The sequence below is a fragment of the Macaca mulatta genome, chromosome 4 (assembly GCF_049350105.2).
Source record: "Macaca mulatta isolate MMU2019108-1 chromosome 4, T2T-MMU8v2.0, whole genome shotgun sequence".
Classification (NCBI taxonomy): domain Eukaryota; kingdom Metazoa; phylum Chordata; class Mammalia; order Primates; family Cercopithecidae; genus Macaca; species Macaca mulatta.
In genome coordinates, this window is record NC_133409.1 from 98,951,458 (window position 1) to 98,975,142 (window position 23,685).

General features: G+C 40.2%; 1 protein-coding gene across 3 annotated transcripts in view; it reads right to left on the reverse strand.

Moving 5' to 3' along the window:
* HTR1E (5-hydroxytryptamine receptor 1E) overlaps nt 1-23,255 on the reverse strand; it is an 85,733-nt gene extending 62,478 nt beyond the window's left edge. Inside the window, exon 1 of one of the 3 annotated variants that reach the window (XM_001090804.5) lies at nt 22,713-23,255. The gene's annotated coding sequence lies outside the window, so the exon portion shown is untranslated. Of the gene's footprint in view, nt 1-22,650 lie in introns of all 3 variants that reach the window. The other 2 variants (XM_028847383.2, XM_028847384.2) reach the window with 2 other exon arrangements.
* Nucleotides 23,256-23,685: the final 430 nt, after the last annotated feature.

The window sequence follows — 23,685 nt, forward strand, 5'->3', positions numbered from 1 at the left end:
AACACTGTATTAGTTGTCTGTTGCTGTGTAACAAATTATCATAAATTTAGCAGCTTTAAACAACATACATTTATTATCTCACAGCTTCTGTGGATCACGAGCCTGAGCATGACTTAGCTGAGTCCTCTGCACAGGGTCTCACGAGCAGGCAGAGGTAAAATTCTACATGTGGTCACCTACATTTCCAAGGTGGGATTTTACATCTGTATGATGACACTGGACATGAAATGACCCATGCCACTTTATCTCACCACCAAGTATCTGTGAGAGAAGTTCCATTTCTCTACACATACAGAGCATTCTAATGTTTTTGGGGTGCTACCGCATGCAGACATCTCCTTTGATCTGGTAACAAACATATAGGATAGCAGTGAGAGAAAATACTTGAAATCTAAATTGTGCAGGAGGTGGACCTGCCTGAGTTCACATGATTGCTAAGTGCAAATGGGAAGATAATCTGCACGGGAACCATGTCTGCTTTCAGTGGTTCTGTAGAAAATAAGCCATGGTGCCAGTGAAGAGATTGCCTTGACAAGACCAGCAGGGAGATGGAAGCCTTGCTGAACCTCTGGGAAGTGTAGAAAAGTGTGGTAAAATCATAAGATGTGGGATCAGGGAAGCTGTTGACAACCAAGCACACTGTCGGGGAGCAGAGGGTTGATTTGCTCTGGTGTATGCTGGGTTCCTTTCCCAGACACATTTTGAGATGGTGCTCTGGAATATTTCTCTCATTAGAGGTTGTTCTCAAGATAAGAGGGAGAAAATCAAATGAAAAAGAAATCTGCTGCAGACCAAATTTGACTTCCATTAAATATTGCTTTCAAGCTTTCTAAAAGAACTAAGAGTATCTATGGGCCCTTCAGACTCAGAAAAAAATGAAAGAAAATGACAAGCTTGTTTTCAATTTTTCTTGCATTTTCCTGGCACTGACTTGGTAACAAAATACTGACTTCATTTAGAGAGTTGAATTTTTCAGGGCACACAGGCTTTGCCATTACATACTGTGATAGAAAGCATCTCCTGAGTCTCTCGTCCTCTGAGAAGGGTCCCACACCACTCTCTTCTGTAGAGGGGCCTCACAGTAACCACGTATCTATTCTGTGGCTCCCTATCCAGAAACAGTGGGTGAACTGGGATGAATCACTGCCCCAAATGGGGGCAACCAAATCCTCTGTTTTGGGAATTGGAATTGGTGCTAAGAGATACTATTCAGCTGTCTGAGCAGATCACTTGAACTGAAGACATGCACACTGGGGATTTGTGGGGCAGGTCTCTAGGGTGTTATATACATACATTGAATCAAGTAAGTTGAATAAAGTAATTGAATAAAGTAAGTTGTCTTAGTGAGAGAAGCAGAGTAAGAGGCCATATGATGAGAGGCAGACAGACAGCCTGAATAAAAATGGAAATATCTCAGGGTCTGCCAGCTTTACAGTTCTCAGTTCTAGCCCCTTGTGGTGTCTGGCTATACAAATTATCTTTGACTTCTTTGAAATATCCCTTGTTGTGGACTGCAAAAATGTCCCTACTACAGCTCCTGCCATCAAGAGATGAATCTATGATATGGTTTGTATTTGTGTCCCCACCCAGATCTCATGTTGAATTGTAATCCCCAATGCTGGAGGAGGGGCTTGGTTGGAGGTAATTGAATCATGGGGGTGGATTTCCCTCTGTTGTTCTCATGGTAGTGAGTGAGTTCTCATGAGATCTTGTTGTTTAAGTGTGCAGCACCTCCCCCTTCACTTTCTGCCTTTTTCTCCAGCCGTGTAAGACGTGCCTATTTCCCCTTTGCCTCTGCCATAATTGTAAGTTTCCTGAGGACTCCCCAGCCAAGCTTTCTGTACAGACTATGGAACTGTGAGTCAATCAAGCAATCTTTTCTTTATAAATTACCCAGTCTGAAGTAGTTCTTTATAGCAATGTGAGAACGGACTAATACAATCTGTTTTCTGTTCGTTGAGTCTGGGCTGACCTTATGAATTATTTTCACTAATAGAATGTGACAGAAATGGAATCATGTGAGTTTTCAGTCGGAGTCTCAAGGACTTTGCTGCTTTCTTCATTGTACTTTTAGGAACCCTGTGAAGATGCCTAGTATAGCATCCTGAATGTTGAGAACCACATGGCCTAGTCCCTTCCCACCACTGCTTCCTTTGCATTAGCTGACAGCCTGCCGACCCTTAGAAATGTGAGAACACACCAGATCATCTGGCTTGTAACTGACCTGTCAGCTCAGGCAGAGGCATGAACAGTCTCAGCAGAGACCACCTGAGCTGGACCACAGGAGAAAAACTACCCAGCTAATCTCCAAAATTGACTTAAGTAAAGTGTGCAGTTTTATGCCATTAAGTTTCAGGGTCATTTGTTATGAATTAATGGAACCCTTTCAGTAAACTCCTGCCAACATATTTTTTCCTTAAGCTAACTTAAAGTCTGTGGTTTTGTATCTGTGTATATTTTTACTCACAACCAAAAGGATCTTGACTAAGAGAGAAATTGTATCAGTAGAGAGAGCTACCGTTAACATAGCTACATAAAGAATATGAAACTGGTTGGCTGAGTCAGTCAAGGCAGCATGCAGAGAAGTTAACTTTATTTTCTTTACATTGTAGTGAAGCACTTGATTTAGGAAGGAACCCACCCCAACAATAATGGAAGCCCATAAAACCTATTTATCCTACTCTTTACCTTTCTCGCAATCCTTGTCCTGCAGGATGCAACGTATTCTCTGGTCTGGTAACCCAATGTATGATGTTGCTGTGAAGATTTTTGCTTCTTGTAATCATTTTTTGAGTGGGAATGTTTGTGGTTCTATTGATAACTTTCTAATTTTACCATTTAATCATTATGTTGCAGAATAAAAAGAGAAAACTATTTTTCTGAACAAAATGAAGCCTAATCTACAGAAAAAAATGGACTATTCTGGGGATTGTTCATTTTGTGAAGAGGGGCCTATTGATGACATTTTAGGATTCAGTTGCTAGATATGATGGATTGGATTATCCCCTTTAGGAAGAGGCTGAATGAGAGTGTAGTTCAGTGTAAGATGGTTAAGTCATATATGGCAGGGAGACCTTTTAATAAATGGGAAGAATGGTAGGGGTGTGTGTGTGTATGTGTGTGTGTGTGTGTGTGTATGTGTAAGCCAAAAGGAAGAAAGGACAACTTTTTTGGGGTGTCTGTACAACCCAGATCCCCCTTTTTCTGCATACTGTTCCACTTGTGCTAAGACTAGATTCCCAGCACCTATGTTTGCACCACTGTTGATGGGCTAGGGATAGAAAGCTAACTATAGCGGGGCCAAACTCCCTTTATTTCTAGGAATTTGAGCTGTGAATGAGAGATGCTCGTTGGTTTTCTCTGTGAGTTGTCTGAATCCTGAAATTGAAACTAAGGAGCTATGGGACACCCACATTTAGTCACATGTGTGTAGAAATATTGAAAGCCAGTCTTGGAAAGAGAAAAGGGAAGAGAAAAATAAGGTTCTAGATTCCTGATAATTTCCTAGTAGCTAACTCTAGCTCTTGAGTTTCACCAAATATCCTGACATCTTCTAATAAATTCCCTTCATGATTAAGGATAATTTAAAGTAGGCATCTTCTACTTGTAATCAAGAGAGTGTCAACTAAGGAAAGTTCACATTAATGAGAAAGCAGTTATTATGAGTTTCTTAATAACAGTATAAAAAGATATTTGCCAAGGCCTGGCTGCATCTAATTTCTAGTTTATTTTCTGGTACTGTTGCCAATTGCCAATCTGGGGTCCAAATATACTGTGTGTTACTTAAAATTCAGGTGACATTCTTATTTGCATTATTCTATTTATATTACCTGAACAAAAATATTTTTCTACTTCTTAGGGGATATTTCAATAGAGATATCTATTTTTTTCTTTCAGTGAATTAAGTTTTGAATATATCTTTCATAAATCTGTAATTCAGTTTTCAAAAATGAGTATAAATATCAGTTAATACAAGCATGTTTTGTAAGGGAAACATTATCATCAGTTCAAAATATTATATCTGCTTAACAAACGCTCCTTTATCCTGTCTTTTTCCCCAGCGGTAATTGTTCTTGGAGTTTATAAATCAACAGAGTCACAGTTATTTACATAGGAAATAGAAAAGTTGCACCTTTTAAAGAAAAATATCAATTCAGATTTAATGGTGATGCATAAAGTTTTTCAGAAGTCTAGTTTGAAAGTTACGCCATTTAAACTGATTTCTTACTTTGGAATCCAGGCAAGAAATTTAAAAGCTCTTCATGAAAAGAAAACAAATATTTCAAAGTCGTGTTGGTAAAGGACATAGTTAAGGGCTGGTAAGAAGAGTTTCACGCTAGCTTGATCAGTGTAAACAAGATAATACACTCAACCAAATAATGCATCCCGCCAAAACAATTAGGAAGAAATTATCTGTATTAGTGATCCTCATTAACCAAGTTAATTCTTGAACTGGTTACTTTTGTCTATGTTATCAGCATCATGAGCCCTTTGATCATGACAAAGACTCACTCTGGAATCTGAAAGAATGTCAATAATGTTATCAAAATCATCATGACAAAGAAGGTTTTCTGCAATGAGCCATTGAACAGTCCTCCCCAAATGGTGCTGAAAAATCTGAGCACTGGATCGATAAAAAGTTATAAATAGACAAACCTTGCTTTATTATTAAAGATGATCACTTTTGGAGAATGGATGCAGCTCAATTTCAATGTAGAAAACCAGATTTGAAAAAAATCATCCCAAGTTTGCCCCTGTTATAGATTTTTGGTTTACCCCAATGTGTATGGGCATTGTAATAGCATTTTAACCCCCCAAAGGCACTTTTTATATAATTTGGTCCAATTTACTCACCTAATGACAAAACTGAGGCCCAGGAAGATTTGATAGCCTTTTTAGGGTTATGAAACCAACTTGACAAAACTTTAGAGCCAGTGATGAAGCAGGTCTTATTATTTTTGAGTGCCTATTACATGGCAGGTACTATGCTAAGAATATTGCATACATTTTCTCATTTCGATTCTGACAATCCTATGATGTTTGTATTATCATTACACGATATTATTCTTATCACAGATAAGGGAACTGAGGCAGAGGGTAGTTAAGTACTTTGTTCAATGCCTTTGCAGCCTAGAAGTGGAAGGGCTTTGTCTGAATTCCAACGTAACTGCTCCAAAGCTTAGGCTCCCACCCATTCCCCTAAGGCCATGGACCTTCCCACCAGACTGTCATTCCTTCCGTGCACTTCATCTCTATCAGAACCTTGTAAGGCCTTACAGAAAGGTTCTCTACTCAAAGAATAGTTTGCATTTTAATAACAGGCAATGCAGATATCTGAAAATATTTTTAAATAATAGAAGTTGAAAGGCAGCCTGGATTTGAATAGTATGACATTAAATATAAGATAACATGTACTTTTTCAAGCAGAATAGTGAAATTTTATATAAGTCAAGGGAATAACCTGACTCTTAATATTTAACAATGATTATGAATTTGAGCATAATATTCTTATTTAGAAAATGTTTTATTCACTCTGTATTTGGGTATTAGACTAATTTGTGATGGAAAATTTCACTAAGCAGCTGTGTCTTCATTTGCCATATGCCACGTTCTCTCCAAGCCAGACATGATGAAATCTGATTTACATTTGGGAGAGACCAGCTGCCTCCCCAGTAAGTACATTCACTCAGTGCTTGGTTAGGTAACGGGAGCCTACTAACCAAGAGCCAAATGATTCAAGCATTCTGCAAAGAGCAACTGGTTTAATAGGAAGGTATATTAAAAAAACAACAACACTGTGAAAGGTACTAAATAAAACACTGTGAAAGGTACAGTTACTTGTTAAAGTAGAAATTATAGTAATAAAATGTATTTTAATGTTAATTAAAATTAGATACATTTAATTAAACTTATTATAATAAAACTCATAATTTTTAGTTACAAGTTATGATAACCTATAATCCTACAGTAGCATCTGGTTATTGCCAGTAACTTAAACTTATTTTCTGGTCTCCTGGTCTACCTCAAAAACTTTTGACAGAAATGTTCAAATATGTGGACAGAAACTTCTGAAAGCTTAATGCTCAAATATATCATAAAGATGATGATACACTTAGCTCTTGAGAAAGAACAACAAGAAGAGAAAAGAGAAGACCTAAGTTTGAATTTTAGCTTGGCTGCTAAATCTCTGCATGAGTGAAATAGGTCATTTACTCTCCTGTGTTTTCTTTCCGCCTTCAAAATAACAACAGCAGCAGCAGGGTCACACTTACGTAGTAATTAAAATGTAGTAATTAAAATATGCCAGGTACTGTTCTAAGCACTTTTTCACATATGAACTTACTTAACCCTGCAAACCCCCTCTGAGGTGATAAGTGTTAGCATTATTTTCATTTTATAGGTAGGGAAGCTGACTGGGGCAAGATCATGTAACCTTCCCTCGTTACACTGTCAAGTGATGGAACTAGGATTCAGCTCCAGAATCTGTCTGAACTACAGCTCATTTTCATCAATTGAGAGGGTAAAAATCTCTGGATTATTAATGACCTTTTAAAAGACAAATGACAGACATCTTCTTAAATTGGCGTAAGTAAGAAGGAGACTTTACTTGCTCATAAAACTTCAGTGTCAAGGGTAGATCAGGCACAGGTGGATCCAGAAACTTAAATAATAAGTCAAGAATCTTTCTCCATCTCTTGGCTCTTCCTCCGTGTAAAGTTTTTTGCTTCTTGTAATCATTTTTTGGCCTCAGGAGGCACTCCCCTTATGTTGGGTCCCTGCAATTCCTGGCATGTATCCTTAAATCTCCAAATCCAATGGAGATGATGGCACCTGAACACCTCTCAACTGAGCCTCATTGATTCCAATTGGTCTGCTTGGACCATGGCCCATCCCTGAACCAATCACAGTGCCCTGGAGAACAAGATGTTTGGATGGGCCTGGGTCCCCTGTCACTCTTGGAGCCAAGGGTGCATTCAGTGTGACCTGAACCATATGGGCCAAAAACAACAGATGGCCACCCCAATTAGATTGTTACTTCAGCAATTTCCAGCACTAAAAGTCTGCAAATTTCTGCCAGTGGGAGGTGAGAGGAAGTGGTAGGGAAGAGGGAAGAGAAGACTGTGGTGTGTATATTTATACTTGGATTACCAAACCTCATTTCCCCTTAGTGACTTCAAGGACTCCTTTGCTACTTGTACTAAGATAACTAGAATAATGAATGACAAAGACTCATGTAAAAATTTTCTTTACATGCTATAATTTTCTAGTATTAAAAACTGGGAACCACCTAAAAGTCCAATAGTAATGACTGGTTAAAAAAGATATAGTATATCCATACAACAGAATATTATATACTTATTAGAAATGATGTTTTCAAATAATACTTAATTATATGTGAAACTTATTAAATAGATAATGTTTGCAGCTGTAAAAAAGAATGAGTTCATGTCCTTTGCAGGGACATGGATGAAGCTGGAAGCCATCATTCTCAGCAAACTAACACAGGAACAGAAAACCAAACACCACCCGTTCTCACTCATAAGTGGGAGTTGAACAATGAGAACACATGGACACAGGGAGGGGAACATCACACACTGGGGCCTGTTGCGGGGTAAAGGGTAAGGGGAGGGAGAGCATTAGGACAAATACCTAACGCATGCTTAAAACCTAGATGACAGGTTGATAGGTGCAGCAAACCACCATGGCACATGTACACCTGTGTAACAAACCTGCATGTTCTGCACATGTATCACCAAACTTAAAGTAAAATTTAAAAAAAAAAGGAAAAAAAAAAAAAAAAACGACTTCACAATTGTTGGAATCGATTTAAAAAATCTGAATTCAATTATTAACTATATTTCTTACAGTTCATCCAAATTCCACTTTGGATATAGTCAATATTTGCTAATTTATGTTGTTGAATCAATAAATGGAAATACCATTTAAAAATAATGTTAATTAAAAAAAGCAGAATACAAGAAAAGTATATAATATACTCCTGATTTAATTGAAAAAGAAACCACTCTTTTCTTCCTATAGAGAGGGAAAGCAGTAAGGCAGAAATTCATCAAAGTATCAATAGTGGCTACCTCTTAGTGGTGGCAATAAGAATAACTTTAACTACATTTTTTATACCTTTCTGCATTTCCAAATTTTCTACAATGAACATGTAATATACTTATAAGCAGAAAAAAAAATCCCTTGAAGTGGTGAATGGAGGAGTTTGAACTTCACTTGTTTTGCATCTGCCAAATTTATGCCAATTTACAGTGAAAGAAGAAATGTAGATAACACAAGAATCAAACAAAAAGAACTCTTTGAGATAACCAAGAGCTGGCTTTATTTGCCTACTTCAAAAGGTTGTTTAGTGAGTTCTTAAGTAACTATAAATATTTATACAGGTGTGCCCAATTCAAGGGCACTTGCTATAATGCCAGAAAATTAAAATAATAAGATAAGGATAATTATTTATATTACAAAAATATTAATGATATCACAAGATGAGACAAGCATTGTAAAATTCCACTAGATACATAGAAACCTTCTCTGTGCATTTTTTTTTTTTTTTTTTTGAGATGGAGTTTCGCTTTTGTTGCCCAGGCTGGAGTGCAATGGCGCCATCTCGGCTCATCACAACCTCCGCCTCCTGGGTTCAAGCGATTCTCCTGCCTCAGCCTCCTGAGTAGCTGGGATTACAGGCATGTGCCACCATGCCCGGCTAATTTTGTATTTTTAGTAGGGACAGGGTTTCTCCATGTTGGTCAGGCTGGTCTCAAACTCCTGACCTCAGGTGATCCGCCTGCCTTGGCTTCCCAAAGTGCTGGGATTACAAGGGTGAGCCACTGTGCCTGGCCTCTCATTTTAATTACGGTTCAGTTTCTAAAAATTCTGTTTGCAAACCACCTTTCAGGGGAGCATATCTAATGTGTCCAGCAAGATAAGATTAAACCATATAAAGTCATTGTAAAACTTGGAGTAGCTGGATTTGATACATATACTTAAAACATAACTGATGAAAATCATGTCTAGTTACTTCAGTTGTCCTCAAAGGACCATGGAGTAGAAGTTGAAACATATAATCATCTTCATCATTGTCATTATTACCATCATCTCATTTTTTTAGATTTCAGCATAATTTTATATATAACCATGCATCATACATTCTGAGAAATGCATTGTTAGGCCATTTCATCATTGTGTGAATATCAGAATGTGTACTTTCACAAACCTAGATGGTGTAGCCTACTGCACACCTAGGCTATGTGGCATAGTCTATTGCTTCTAGGCTACGAAGCCAGACAGCATGTTACTGTATTGAATACTGTAGGCAAGTGTAACACAATGATATTTGTGTATCTAAACATATCTAAACATAGAAAGGTAGAGTAAAAATATGGTATAAAGATAAAAAATGGGACACTTGTATAGGGAACTTATCATGAATGGAGTCTGCAGGATTGGAAGCTGCTCTGGATGAGTCAGTGAGTCAGTGTTGAGCGAATATGCAGGCCTAGTACATTAGTGTACACTACTGTAGACTTTAAAAACACTGTACACTTAAGCTACACCAAATTTGTAAAAAATATTTTGTCTTTCTCCAATAATAGGTTAACCTTAGCTTACTATAACTTTTTAACTTTATAAACTTTTTAATTAGGCCGGGTGTGGTAGCTCATGCCTATAATCCCAGCACTTTGGGGGGCCAAGGCAGGTAAACCACCTGAGGTCAGGAGTTTGAGACCAACCTGGCCAACATGGTGAATCCCCATCTCTACTGAAAATACAAAATTTAGCTGGGCGTGGTGGCACATGCCTGTAATCCCAGTTACTTGGGAGGCTGATGCAGGAGAATTGCTTGAAACTGGGGAGGCAGAGGTTGCAGTGAACTGGGATCACCACACCACTGCACTCCAGTCTGGGAGGCAAGAACGAAATGCCATCTCAAAAAAAAAAAAAAAAACCCACAAAAATTTTAAATTAAAAAAGCCTTTTTGACTCTTTTTGTAATAATACTTAGCTTAAAACACATTGTATAGCTATACAAAAATATTCTCATTATTTATAAGCTTATTTTAAAAACTTTTTTCCATTTTTAAAACTTTAAATTTTTTCTTTCCTTTTCAAACTTTTTTGTTAAAAACTAAGATGCTCACGCCTGTAATCCCAACACTTTGGGCGGCTGAGGCAGGCGAATCATTTGAGGTCAGGGGTTCGAGACCAGCATGGCCAATATTGTGAAATCCTGTCTCTACTAAAAATTCAAAAAATTAGCTGGGCATGGTGGCGAGTGCCTGTAATTCCAGCTGCTAGGAAGCTGAGGCAAGAGAATCGCTTGAACCTGGGAGGCGGAGGTTGCAATGAGCCGTGATTGCATAACTGCACTCCAGCCTGGGCGACTGAGACTCCATCTCAAACAAACAAACAAACAAACAAAACTAAGATACAGACACATTAGCCTCAGCCTACACAGGCGCAGGATTATCAGTATCACTGTATCTATTTATACATCCTGTCCCGTTGGAAGGTCCTTCAGGGGCAATAACATGCATGGAGCAGTCATCTCCTGTAATAACAACGCTGTTTACTGGGATACCTTCTGAACCACCTGCCTGAGACTGTTTTACAGTTAAACTTCTTTTTACTTTTTTTTTTATTAAGTAGGAACACACCCCAAAATAATGATAAAAAGTATAGTACAGTAAATATATAAACCAGTAACATAGTTGTTTATTATCATTACCAAGTATTGTGTACTATACATAATTGTATGTGCTATGCTTTTATACAACTGGCAGCACAGGTTTGTTTACACCAGCCTCATCACAAACACATGAGGGATACATTGTGCTACAACAACATTGCAATAGCGATGATGTCACTAGGCTGTAGGAATTTTTCAGCTCCATTATAATCTGGGACCACCGTCATATATGTGGTTTGTGGGTGACCAAAATATTGTCAATGTGCTGCTGCATGGCTGTCTATTATCTTATTTTATCCTGGTAAGTCTGTTATTATCATCACTTTTATGAGAGAACTAAGGTATGAAACAAATAAATGGCTTTTCCAAGGTCACACACAGAGCAATGTGTAGAATTCGCATCTCTTAATCATTGATTTGCTGTTCTTATATCACCACCTATAAAGTGGAACTGGATTCTCAGCATTAATAAAACTAATAAAATGTTGATATTGTGTAGAGCTTTATATTTTACAAATTCTTTGACATAGATTATCTGATTTCAGTCTGAGAACATGACTATGAGATAAAACTATGAGGTGACACTGAATTGAGTCTTTATCAAACAGCTTCTCATGTGTTATCATATTGTGGCAGGCAGTATCTCAGGCAGCTCTCAATGATTTGGTTCTTCTAGGTATTCCTCCCACTGTGTAATCCCTTCCCCTTGAATTAGGCTGGAACTAGTGTCTTGTCTCTAATGAGGAACACAGCAGAAGTCATGGGATATCACTTCTGATATCAGGTTACAGAAAGACCGTGGCTTCCATTTTGCCGTCTTTCAATCTTAGCCCTTGCTCCAAGGAGAGTAAGCTGCAACATCTGCAAGAAGCACTCTGTTTTGCTAGTAGCCCTATAGAGAGGTCCATGTGGTAGCAAAAGAATGTCTACAGCCAGCAGCCAGCTGGGACCTTAGGCTTGTCAACAGCCACATGAGTGAGCTTGGAAGCATATCTTTCCCCAGTTGAGCCTTGAGATGTCTGCAGTCTCAGTTGAAACTTGGCAGCTTGTGAGTGAAAGACCTGAGCCAGAGGACCTAGCTAAGCCATACCCAGATTCCCAACCCATAGAACTATGATAATAGAGATAATAAAAATCTGTTGCTTTACGCCATTAGGTTTGGGGGTAATTTATTATTTAGCAATAGATAATGATAACACATAGATAACACATATTTAATCCTCATAATAGCCCTATGACATGGTACTGTTATGTGAGCCCTAACAGATGAGGAAACTGAGGTGTAGAGATGTGAAAGCAGTTAATGGATGGCAGAGCTGGGATATGAACCTGGCTTTCTGGACTCCGGAGCTTGGGCTTGAGCCCCATGCTGTGTTACCCCCTAGGAGTATAACACAGGGTGCAGTTTGACATCACAGGTGACAATGAATCACAATACATACTTTGTTTTGAGAAACTTTCGTGAAAGGAGGCTGAGGTAGACAGGGCATGTATGATTGTCCCCATTGTAATGATGACAGACCATGCAGCTCATACAGCCAAGAGAATGGGGTATTAACCCCGGCCTTCTGACCCCAGGTCCGTAGAGTTGAGCCTGTGTTTCACTGCCACGCCGGCACCGTGGCACTCACTGTACAGTCAGCAAGACCTGAGGAAGCTGGTGAGAGGTTAGCTGATATCCACAGGGCAGGTCAATTTGTTCTCTGGAGAGCATTCCATGAGATGCAAATATCTTCACACAGGCCTGGGTTAATACCCCATCCTCTCGGCTGTGTGTAGACCCTCTCACCCTTAGATTCAGACTTATTTTACTAAACAGGCAAAACATAGCTACAAATTTCATGTATTTTAATATAACAGGAATATGTGGTAATGATAATAATATGTAATCATTGTTAATTAAATGCATGCTAATGGTACGTAAGTCTGAGAAAGAGCACTCAGTACACTTAACACAATGTGAGAGATTATCTCAAAGCCAGTGGGACCTGGCTGGACATCTTTTGTGCTGGAGAAATTACTCCATCTGCATCACAAGAGCATTGCCTCTGTCACCACGCTGAAACTAATCAAGTCTTGTGAGCTTTGAGAGTTTTGCCTCCTCTAAAGTCATTTTTCATCCCTTCTTGGTAAGATGCTTCATTTATATGTAAGTCACCAAACCCTGGGGTCAGTACAGTCTGGTTCTCCAATGGCTAGGACATAAAGTAAAACCTCGGGTAGTCTTAGAAACAGGCTTACTGTATTGCAGAGAGGGTGAGGAGATTACCTTGTTTTACCAGTTTACAATCTGTGAAATAAAATATGCTTGCCAATATGAATGTATCTTGTAAATGATTTATTTGCTAATTATAAATTAAGTTACATATTTAATGCTTGATTTTTAGAGCATCTGCATAAGGAACTGAATTAGGCTCAGAAGGAAAGAATAAGAAAGTTAAAACAGCTCAAATGAAAGCATAATAAAAGAGGAAATCATGCTTCTTTCCTTGAATGTTAAATTGTAATGAACTATATGGTAGGATAGTGTTTATGGATTACTCTATATCAAATTCTTGTGTTAGGTGACAAATACTTCCTTGACTAGGGCAGAGTTCAACATTAAAATTAGCACTATGTAATAAAGTTTAAAATGTAAGGTACTTGAGTAAGTATACAATTCTTGTCTACTTACAGGAAATAATTAATTACAATGACAAACGACACTGTCAGAAATCATGTAGGATAAATATTATTGAATCCAGAGGGATGAGTTTGGAATGTGGAGTCCTTTTCTGTAGGTTCTTCTTCCTCCATCTTCCTCAGATGAGGTGGGCTTTCCTTTCCCATTTTTCTTGGATGCTAACAGCATCTTTTACACCTCTCGGGTATGTTTTCTGCCCAACAGTGTACAAGCATAATATAAATCCCTATGATTATGTTGTTGCTAACCAGGCAAGCGGTTGTAGCTAGCCACCTTATTGAGTTCTCTCATTCTTTCTAATGGCATTTTTATTTATCCCCTTGAGTTTTCCTAGTAGCTAATTATGTAATCTGTAATTAAAGCTTTTCCCTGACCAATATTTATAAATACTTCTTCCTTCCTTCCTTCCTTCCTTCCTTCCTTCCTTCCTTCCTTCCTTCCTTCCTTCTTTCCTTCCTTTCTTCCTTCCTTCCTTCCTCCCTCCCTCCCTCCCTCCTTCCTCTCTACCTCCCTCCCTCCTTCCTCCCTACATATTGGTTATACATTTAGATAAGTGTCAAATAATGATGGGAATAGCAGGCATCCCTCTTGTATCTCTACGGTGTTTTACTAATAGCATGTTGACAATTGTTTGAGAAGGACATCCTCATTGTGAAAAACTGTTCCTTTCTATTCCTAGTTTTCTAAGAATTTTAAAGAAACTATGGATATATGTTGAACTTTATAAACTTTTGGTAAATTTTCAGCTGACCCTTGGTTCATCGATGTGATATTCTTACTCATTTTTAAAGACAATTTGAGTTCCCCATAAAGAAAATTCTGGTAATAAAATATTTGCAACATATTTTCCTGCTTAAAGATGACATGTCTATAATCAGGGCTAGCTCTTTGAGAGTAAGTTCTGTTATGTGGCTTTTGTTTATGTGGTTATAATAGACACATTTTTTTGTACATCATGCAGAACCCTGTAGATCGATGCTACCCAAAGTGTGGTCTACAGATTAGCAGCATCAGCATCACCTGGAAGGTTGTTAAAAATGCACATTCTGGGCTTTACCCCACACTACTGACTAGAAGCTTTACAGGTGGGGGCCAGGAGTCTGAGGTTTAACATGCTTTCCATGTGATTCTTCTGCACACTAAGGTTTGAGAAGCATCATTATAGAACATACAGAATTCATGTGACTCTCTGGGTGCAGAGCAACTGCAAATGGAACTCCAAAGTGACAGACAGGGACTGGTCTCTTTTCCTGCATGCATAAAGAAATAATGTGTCAGTGGATTCAGAGTTTGGGGATTTATGGTTGGAGAAGATAGCACTCAAGGGCATGCGCTAGGTCTTGAGGCTGTACCTGATCTGAGGCAAAGTTTGGGAATTAAAAGAGAACAAATCTTGTCGACAGGGTTCACTGCAGTGAAACTCAGCCTGTACTTATCTGTCTTTATTTTCTATAAGGCCAGCACCACACACTTCACCTAGATTAAGGCCAGGATTATTTATACAACTCATCTCATGGGAATAATAATAAAGATATTAATTGTAATAACACCTATTATTTCTTCCCAGCCTATGCAGCATCACTCTTTCTTTACTCCTTCCAACTGGTATTGAAGGCAGGGGTTGCTATTTCCATTTTAGAGATGCGACAACTGAGGTGCAGACTGGGCAAATAATTTATTTTGGGTCATGATAAGAACAAAGTGAGGGAGAGCATTAAATTACAAATAAGAGAAGTGAACTGGAGAACTGGAATAAGGATGTAACAGAAAATTAACACAACAAAGGTCAAATAGCCAATGGCATGCTTTAACAACCCCATGTTTCTTTAATAACGATGTTTTTGCAGATACCAAAACTATTTCCTAAAGGAGGTCAAAGTAAAGGAGAAAGTCAATCATATCCAGGAATAGAGCTGGGATGGAGGCAGAAAACAGACTGTAATTCTGCCCCTTCTAGGTCATAAAAATTTTGTGGAGTGGCTCTTGGTAGGAATTCACTGAATATAGGTGTGTGAAAGCCAGGGGCAGCAGTCCCAGCATCGAAAGCAAAGACAGAATGAATCATGAAGTCAGAGGCATAAGGGCTGCTGTGTCTGATGTGAGAGAAGGAATCTTCCCTGGCAGAGTCTGCTCTGCCTGGGAAAGGTTCTTCAGTTAGCCCCTTTTTGAAAAGTGCACAGCATAAAATTTGTTTGCAGGATACAATCACTGAGTTGAACAGGCAGAGATAGTAAAGGGAGGTTTTTCATGAGCAGTTTTTTGTTGTATTTCAGTTGTCATGCAGGTCCAACCACGAAAAAGCTATAGTGAAGTTTATTTCAAGCATTAAATACGATACCATCATGCACACACATGCACACACACAACCCCCGCAAAACGCAGTTTCTTTAGGATCATCTATAAAGTTCCCACTGAAGAAAGTTATCAGTATACCTTTTCTACCCTCTTAAGAGAAGTTGTTCATCAAGGGGTCATATATGTTCATCAAGATTTCTGCCTCTCATTGTAGCCCCAGCTGTTGGTCTTGCTGTCAGAACAGTCTTCGACTGTCAGCCCCTTCAGGAATGTCCTCAGCTGGAGAAAGCTGCCTCCCCCAAGAGCATGCCTTTCCGGGAGAAGACCACACTCAGTGACTATGGGAGAAAGGAAGACCTATTTTGGCTCATCTTGGGACAACTCTCATGGATCTTTTTAGCTCAGAGTTGCTCACCATGGAGTCAGCTATGAATGTTGTTGGGCCCATTTTGTAGCACAACCCAATCCTGCGTCCTTCTTTTATTCCTTCAGCGTGGTTCCCAAAGGCATTTCCTAATAAACATCCTGCATACTAAACCCCATCTCAGAGCCTTTTTCTTGGAGAACCCAACCTGACATATGCCCCCAAAGACATTGCCTAATCACTCTTTTTTTTTTTTTTTGAGACGAAGTCTCACTCTGCTGCCTAGGCTGTGCCTAATTACTTCTAATGATGTAAAGAACACACCGTATGGACAATCTACTTGTATTTTCAGATATGGTTAGAAAGTTCTGCCATGAAGGGTTGGAACCGACTCTCTGAACATTTTGTTAACTGGATGTGTCCTCTTGAACCAGCCAGCCAAAGACTACCCTCCACAAATTCCGCTTCCTTTGTATCCATTCATTTCTCCTGAATTCTATCTTGTAGTCTAAAAGGTAAAACAAAGTTTTAACTGATCAACATCTCCTTCGTTTTTGTAATTGTGCTGCTAAAGGGAGACAAAATTGAGGGGAAAAGCAAATGATTCATAGCTCACCCGTTCGGGAAATATGAAGTAGTCATATTCCTTTTTAGGTGGCTACCCATTACCATTTGCAGGTGGGGATGGGGGCTGTTGTAGGAGGAAGGGGCATAGTGAGAACTATGTGAGAAAAGACATAGTGAGAAAATAATCTGTGCAGAAGCACAGGTTTGGAGTCACCTTGGGCAATCCTTTTAGCCTTTCTGAGATTCAGTACATACGTTCTTTTTCACTCTCCTGTGTTCTCAGTCATGGCGAAAGGAAACATTATCTACAGGTTTAGAAATTTAGGAGTTGTTCTGCATTCTATCCTCCCCTTCACTCCTCACATCCATTGAATCTCAACACATTATCATTTCCTTCTTCTCCTATAGCCGAAATTCATCTGGTTTCCGTTTCTCTCTCTCCATGTCTACGGTTACTGCCTCGGTTCGGGCTCTCATTGTAGCCTTTGCCTCTACCAGGCCCACTCCCTTCAACTCCATGTTACAGCCAGAGTGAACTCTCCCTAACACAAAACTAATCGTCTTAGCTAATAGCTTGAGATACTATAATGTGTTATTCATTATAGCAAAAACCTAGAAACAACCCAAATGTACATCAGTGGTGGAATGTGTAATTAAATTGTGACATATTTATATAATATAACATTATATAACAACAAAAAATAAACAAGCCTCTGGTATTACCATCCACATGAATGAATCTCATGAATACAACATTGAATCAAATGACAAGAGAGCATTCCATATGATCTACATGTATATGAGAGTTACAATGATTTGTGATCTTGGAAGTCAGGTAGGTTCCGTTTAAGGAGGAGGATGAAGTCGTGACTGGGTGGGAATAGGAAAAGAATTTGTATAGTGGTGATGTTCTATTTCTTATCTTGGCAGTGGGTAGTTACGTAGGTATGCCTACTTTGAGAAAAGTCACTGAGTTTAACACTTACGATGTGTACGCTTTTCTGTATGTGTATTATTCTTCGCAAATACCTTTAAAAATTCTACAATGGGCCGTGTGCAGTGGCTCATGCTCATAATCCCAATACTTTGGGAGTCCGAGGCAGGAGGATTGTTTGAGCCCAGGAGTTTGAGACCAGCCTCAGCAACATAAGGAGACCCCATCTCTACCAAAAAAAAAAAAAAAAAAAAAAAAAAAAAAAAAAAAAAAAATTAGCCAGGCATGGTGGCCTGTGCCTGTAGTCCTAGCTACTTGGAAGACAGGTGAGAGGATCCTTTGAGCCTGCCGGCTTGAGGATGCAGTGAGCCATGATTGTGCCACCGCACTCCAGCCTGGGCAACACAGAGAGACTCTGTCTCAAATAAAACAAAACACCAACATTGTTAAATGATTCCTCTGAAGGTAAAGAGGAATTTGATAGGCTCCTCTCCATGACTCACACACACTTCTCAAACTTTCTCTCTTGTTTTTCCCCCATGTGTGTTCACTGCCACTCTGAGTTTTTTGCACTTCTGTAAAAGCACAGCAGGCTAGGTAGATGGAGGATATATATAATTTTTTAATAAATGATTGAATGGTGAGGCCAATAATACTTACATTGAAGTGCTTTTGTAAGCATTAAACAAAAGAACATACGTGCAGCTCCTAGCATAGTTCCTGAAACATAGCCGACACTCAGCATATGTTACCTCCTGCTTCCTTTTCGCTTCCCTACAAGTGCAGGTGAATGAACTCATGACTCTGAACATTATTAGGATATTGTAGCTAAAGTCACTTTTTGGGAGTTATTCTCTGTCAATCTCACTATCTATTTGGTGTTTACTTCAAAAAGACACTCTGGCTTGTCTTCAATTCCCAAGAATGTGAATCTTGACACAAATTTAACTTTCTTGGGTAGGCTATCCTAAAAAAACCTATACTTTAATGTTTGTGTCAGATCCTTCCCAAATCTCTTGGAAATATCACCACATGCTCGTTATCTGATAAAGCAATAAAGAACAGCTGCATCTGAGGAAAGATGTTTCATGGGGTCTGGTTTTACTTTATTTGGGCACTTTAGGTAGATGGGGTCATTAGGAGGATCTGAGAGTTTTAGAATAGCTAGCTGCTGCTGCTGGTCGCTAATTCTCAAGATATTTTCTTCTTGATATAAAATGCTTTCCTTCTCACACCAGATTTCATAAAGGCCTTCCATCTGGTCTGCACTGATAACTAGAAATCCAGAGATGTTCATTCCTCTTACAACTTGTAGTTAAAAATGATCCAGATGCAGGATTAGGTTTTACAGCCTCTTCTAAAGGATTTTGTCTTCCTAATCCTATAGCTGCATGTGGTGAGAATTGATCAACATGAGGGAGTGCTAACAATAAACCTATTAAAGTGTCCAGTTGGCTATGTGTACTTTTCATTTGACGTGTTTTAGGGCAATACAACAACGGGACAAAAACACTGACATCTATTTGGGTAAGGACTGCAGTAAACCAGATAATCCACAGTGGATAAGAGAAATAAGAGAAAATAAGAGAACTAAAAAAGAAAGACAAAATTACAGTCAATCTGTATTAGAAAGAGGGTTCTCAAGAATTTTATCAATTTGTTGTGATCCAGGAATATGACAATTGATTGAATGATCTCTATAAATTCTGGTTCTCAGTTTCTTAATCCACAAAATGTGAGAATGAATAAAAAGTAGCTGGGATTTTGATGAAAGTCCTTTCCTTGCCAGGAAGATGAACTTTGATAAGTTGACTGACCTAAGCCCCAAATTTAGGGGCCACAATACCGGTTTTAGAAAATGATTCGGGGAGGAAAAAACAAGAGAGAAATAAGTCATTCTAAAGTGCTGCTGCCCCATTTATCTTCCCTGTTCATCTATCCCCTCGTCACTTATGATGGCACACTCATCTTCAATGTTTTCCTGGGGTTTATGTTCATATAATTTCACACATAATAAAAATCTGGTAGGTGGAGAAGAAAGGAGCATAAAGCATGAGATGCTAAACTCACCTCTGCCTTGAGATGGCCTTGATAATTTATGACATAAAAAATAAGTTCCTATTTGGTAGAAAGTCAGCCTTTGATCAGTCTCAAGCTTATTTTTTTGTGTAAATAAGCTTGTAAAAATAGAGGGAATGCTTTCCCACATTGGAGTATTAGATTTGATCTTTCACTTTTAAAGAGTAGTGTAGAAATAGAATTCCAAGGTGGGCAATAAAACAAACATGAAAAAAAAAAATGACCTGTGTGTAAAAGTGAGATGTAGGGAATTAGACACTTGAGTAATGAGAAGATGACAGAAAAGTTCAGGGCCTGAGGCTTTCTGCAAAGAGATCCACTTTCTTTTTCTTTCTTTTCTTTTCTTTTTTTTTTTTTTTTGAGACATAGTCTTGCTCTGTTACCTAGGCTGGAGTGCAGTGGCATGAACTTGGCTCACTGCAACTTTGGTATTCTGGGCTCAAGCAATCCTCTCACTTCAGCCTCCCAGGTAGCTGGGACTACAGGTGCACACCACTATACTTGGCTCATTTTAAAATGTGTTGTAGAGACGAGAGCTCATTATATTGCCCAGGCTGGTCTTGAACTCATGGGCTCATGTGATCCTCCCGCCTTGGCCTCTCAAAGTGTTGGAATTACAGGTGTGAGCCATCATGCCTGGCTGAGATCTACTTTTCATTTGAAGCCTTGGTATCTTGGTGGTGGTGGGGGTAGCATATTGAGCCCACCTGGGGAATGGGCGGTGCTTGATCCAGGTGGGAACAATGTGCTGCCAATGATATATCTTGCTTCCCTCTTCAATAATAACCCAGCAGGAAATGGAAATGCACTGCAGTGTTACCTGAACTAGAGACGTATCCTAGATTTTGTCTCTTCTTTGGTACCACTTCTGAGAAATTCTGACTTTGTTATCTTCCTCAAAAGAATGGAAACTTATTTATATGATTGCTTCTGACCAGGCATCAATAACAAGAAATGGAGAGCAAATACTTTGTATAGACACCAGAATGGCTAACAAAGGTGACATCATGCTGAGTTGCAAGGAAGGCACCATTCCCTTGGGCAAATGTTGAGAGACATGAGCCATCCTCTCCATGCACTTGATCTGGGACTATGCCTTGAATGAAGTCATTATGGCAGAAGAGGAAAGAATGAAAACTTGAGCTTACTATGTTTGTGATGTTGATTTCTGTGGAATTTAAAATTTGTTAGCTGGTGGATACACATTGTTAATTTGAATACTCTTCATTATAAAAATAATCTGCTAAGTTTTCATCCTTGGAAATTGTTATGAAAGCAAAAACAGTCACCTAAGGGAATATTTGAACATCCATATACCTAATGACTAGAGTCATGGCTACACTTTAAAAGGCTCCTTTCTAGTTGTCATTAGAAATCTCAGTTGAGATCTATAGCAATCCTTGGAGCTTCTGCAGCCCATATCAGGTGATGATGACACAATAATTAAGTTCTATCAACAATGGTGAATCAGGATTTGATTGAGTTTCTCTGTATAGCTCTCATAGTGATGAAATACCTGGGCAGAAGTACTTCTCCCACCTCTATGCAGCAAAATAGTTAGTGGTGAGGTGCTATGCAATTTTAGAAATGAGCAACATACTCTGTTTTAAATATGATACAGAAACTGATCTGAGTCCCACCTGGGAGGTGAGCTTCATCATCACAACTCCGTGGGCTGGAGGCTAAAGCTCTGAAGGGAGAAAAAACCGAGGTAGGCATATTTTGTGCTTTTGTTAAATGGGCCTCAAACGCCTCCAGTCATTTATTTGTTGAAGACAGGGTCATCTTATTGAATTCAGCAGGAAAACAACTGTACCGGAAAGAGAAAAGCTGTCTCAATCTTCTCTGTATTTCAAAGGTATTTCACATATGCTCCTCATGAAGGAGACCGCACAGGGAATCAGACCCCGGTGCCTGCTTTGCCTCTCTTGCACAGGGTTAAGTAAGGGAAGCCCCTGACTCACAAGTGCATGCTGGCTGTTTAAGGTTATGCATATTGTGTCTGAATGTATAACCATGGTAAATATATATTCTGGAGCAATGTTAAATTCAGCTTAGGACGATGTACTGCTTAGAGTTTTGAGGGAAAACATAAGAATGATGAAATGAGCCTAAATTATTTTTGAAAAAACACTGCTCTCCTAACCCATTTGACGATCTATTACTTCCTTCTGGGCTGCTCCCTTCCCAAGAGATTTGGTACAGGAGGCAAGGAAGGACAATAAGAGAGGTTAGGAAGAAGCACCTTGGGATGCTGACACCCTCTGCCTTATCCTTCTAACTCAAGGACAAGCAGCATTGGGTTGAATACAAGGTCCTTTCTTCCAAAACTGGGCACAGGCAGAAACATACATATAGATGCAAAACCACTATGATCCTGTGATAGGAGCTGGAATCACTTCCCTTTAAACTCAATTTCCTTTCATTTTCATTAGGTAGGGGGCCAGCCTCTCACCTTGCAGTGTTGGGTGGAGATGGCTTAAGATCAAACTTCTCATCTTAACTCTTACTTCCAAGATTTATTTTGTATTTAAAAAAAAAAAAATGAGCCTGTCCCGTTACCTCCTCACCTGGGTATTTTATCAGGACTGAGCACATAGTTATTTTCTGAGGGCTGGAGCAACCTGCAGTCCTTTCTAATCAAAGATTTTTTTAATCAGCTGGCTTTGAAATCACACCGTCCTCCCGGGGTCCCTGGAGCACACCACCTCCCTGTGATTTCTACTCAAGTTTTCCCCGGCACCCCCCAGCACCCGTTCCATACCTATTTAATCTTTAAACTGCCTCTAATCCTTTTGCAAGGAAGCGGGATGAAATGCTCAAACCACAGTTACACACGATGTTGATTCTCAGGTTCACACATTTGAGGAATTGTTTGAACAAGAAATGCGCTCAGTACTATAATCCAGGGGGCAGGCACGGTGCCTGGGCGACCCTCATAGTCTCCCTCCGACACCCCGCATCCCAACTCCCGCCGCCTTTGCGCCTCAAAGCTGGCAAACATTCCCAAGCCAGATCTAGAGTACCTGGAGTGGGTGCGGGTAAGAAGAGGAAGCCAAGGTCGTCCCGGAAGGTGTGCGCCCCTCACCTTGTGGATGGTGCGTGCAGCCGTGCCGCACTGGGCAAACTGGGGCGTCCCGCTGGCTCCAGAAGTCTCACTCGGAACCCGCTCCTTTTTCTCCTGAGCTGGATCAAAGCACTGCTTTTCTCAACATTCGATTCAGGAATGCGTTGAACCCAGGGCGTTCTCCCCGCCAGCGTCCTTGCCCGCGCCAGTGCCCGCCGGGGTGCGGCGAGACAGAACCTGGGAGCGCGGCGCGCCGGGCAGCCCGAGGCACCGCGGGTGGCAGGCACTGCGCTTCGCCGAGTCTGGGCGCCTGGGCTGGAAGAGGAGGCGACAGAGAGAGAGAGAGAGGGGAAGAAAGAGGAGGAGGAGGAGGAGCAGAAGCAGGGGCAGGGGCAGTCTGCTAAATCATCTACGCAGGTCGCAGCCTCCCAGGACACCGTGAACAGAGAGGGGGGTCGGGTGGGGGTGGGATGAAAAGATGAGCCCGGGTGTGAGGCAGGTGGTGTTGTGAACTGGAGGTCGCAGCTCCGAGGTGCTCCAGGTCTTGCTTAGGTTGTAAAAGAGATATTATGGAGCTGATGGCGCCTTAGGGCTCCCGGTTGCAAACACTAGAGGGCAGGGCTGTCCGTGTTATAAACGGGGCCTGCGGGGTTGCCGGTGTGTGCAAGGGACTCACCTCCTGAGCCCCTTGCGGGCCACAGCCCTGGCGGAGAAGGGGAAAATAGATGCAACAAGGGGGCAGACCCTACTCCCCTCTTCTGCAGAGAACCTGGGTTGAGGAGGGAGAGGAACAGCGGTTGACAGATTTGCACGCCTTCTCTGCGGGGCTCCAACAGGCAAACCCTCTGGAGGTGCATTTCTTAGCTTTCCTCCAGGGGAGATTACAGTCAACATCCACAGAACGCCTCAAGGAGAGAGATTACAAGGAAGGGGTGAGGGAGAAGTGGACGAAAATTGGGGTGGGTCAAAGTGGAAGTGGGGAAGAGAGATGGGG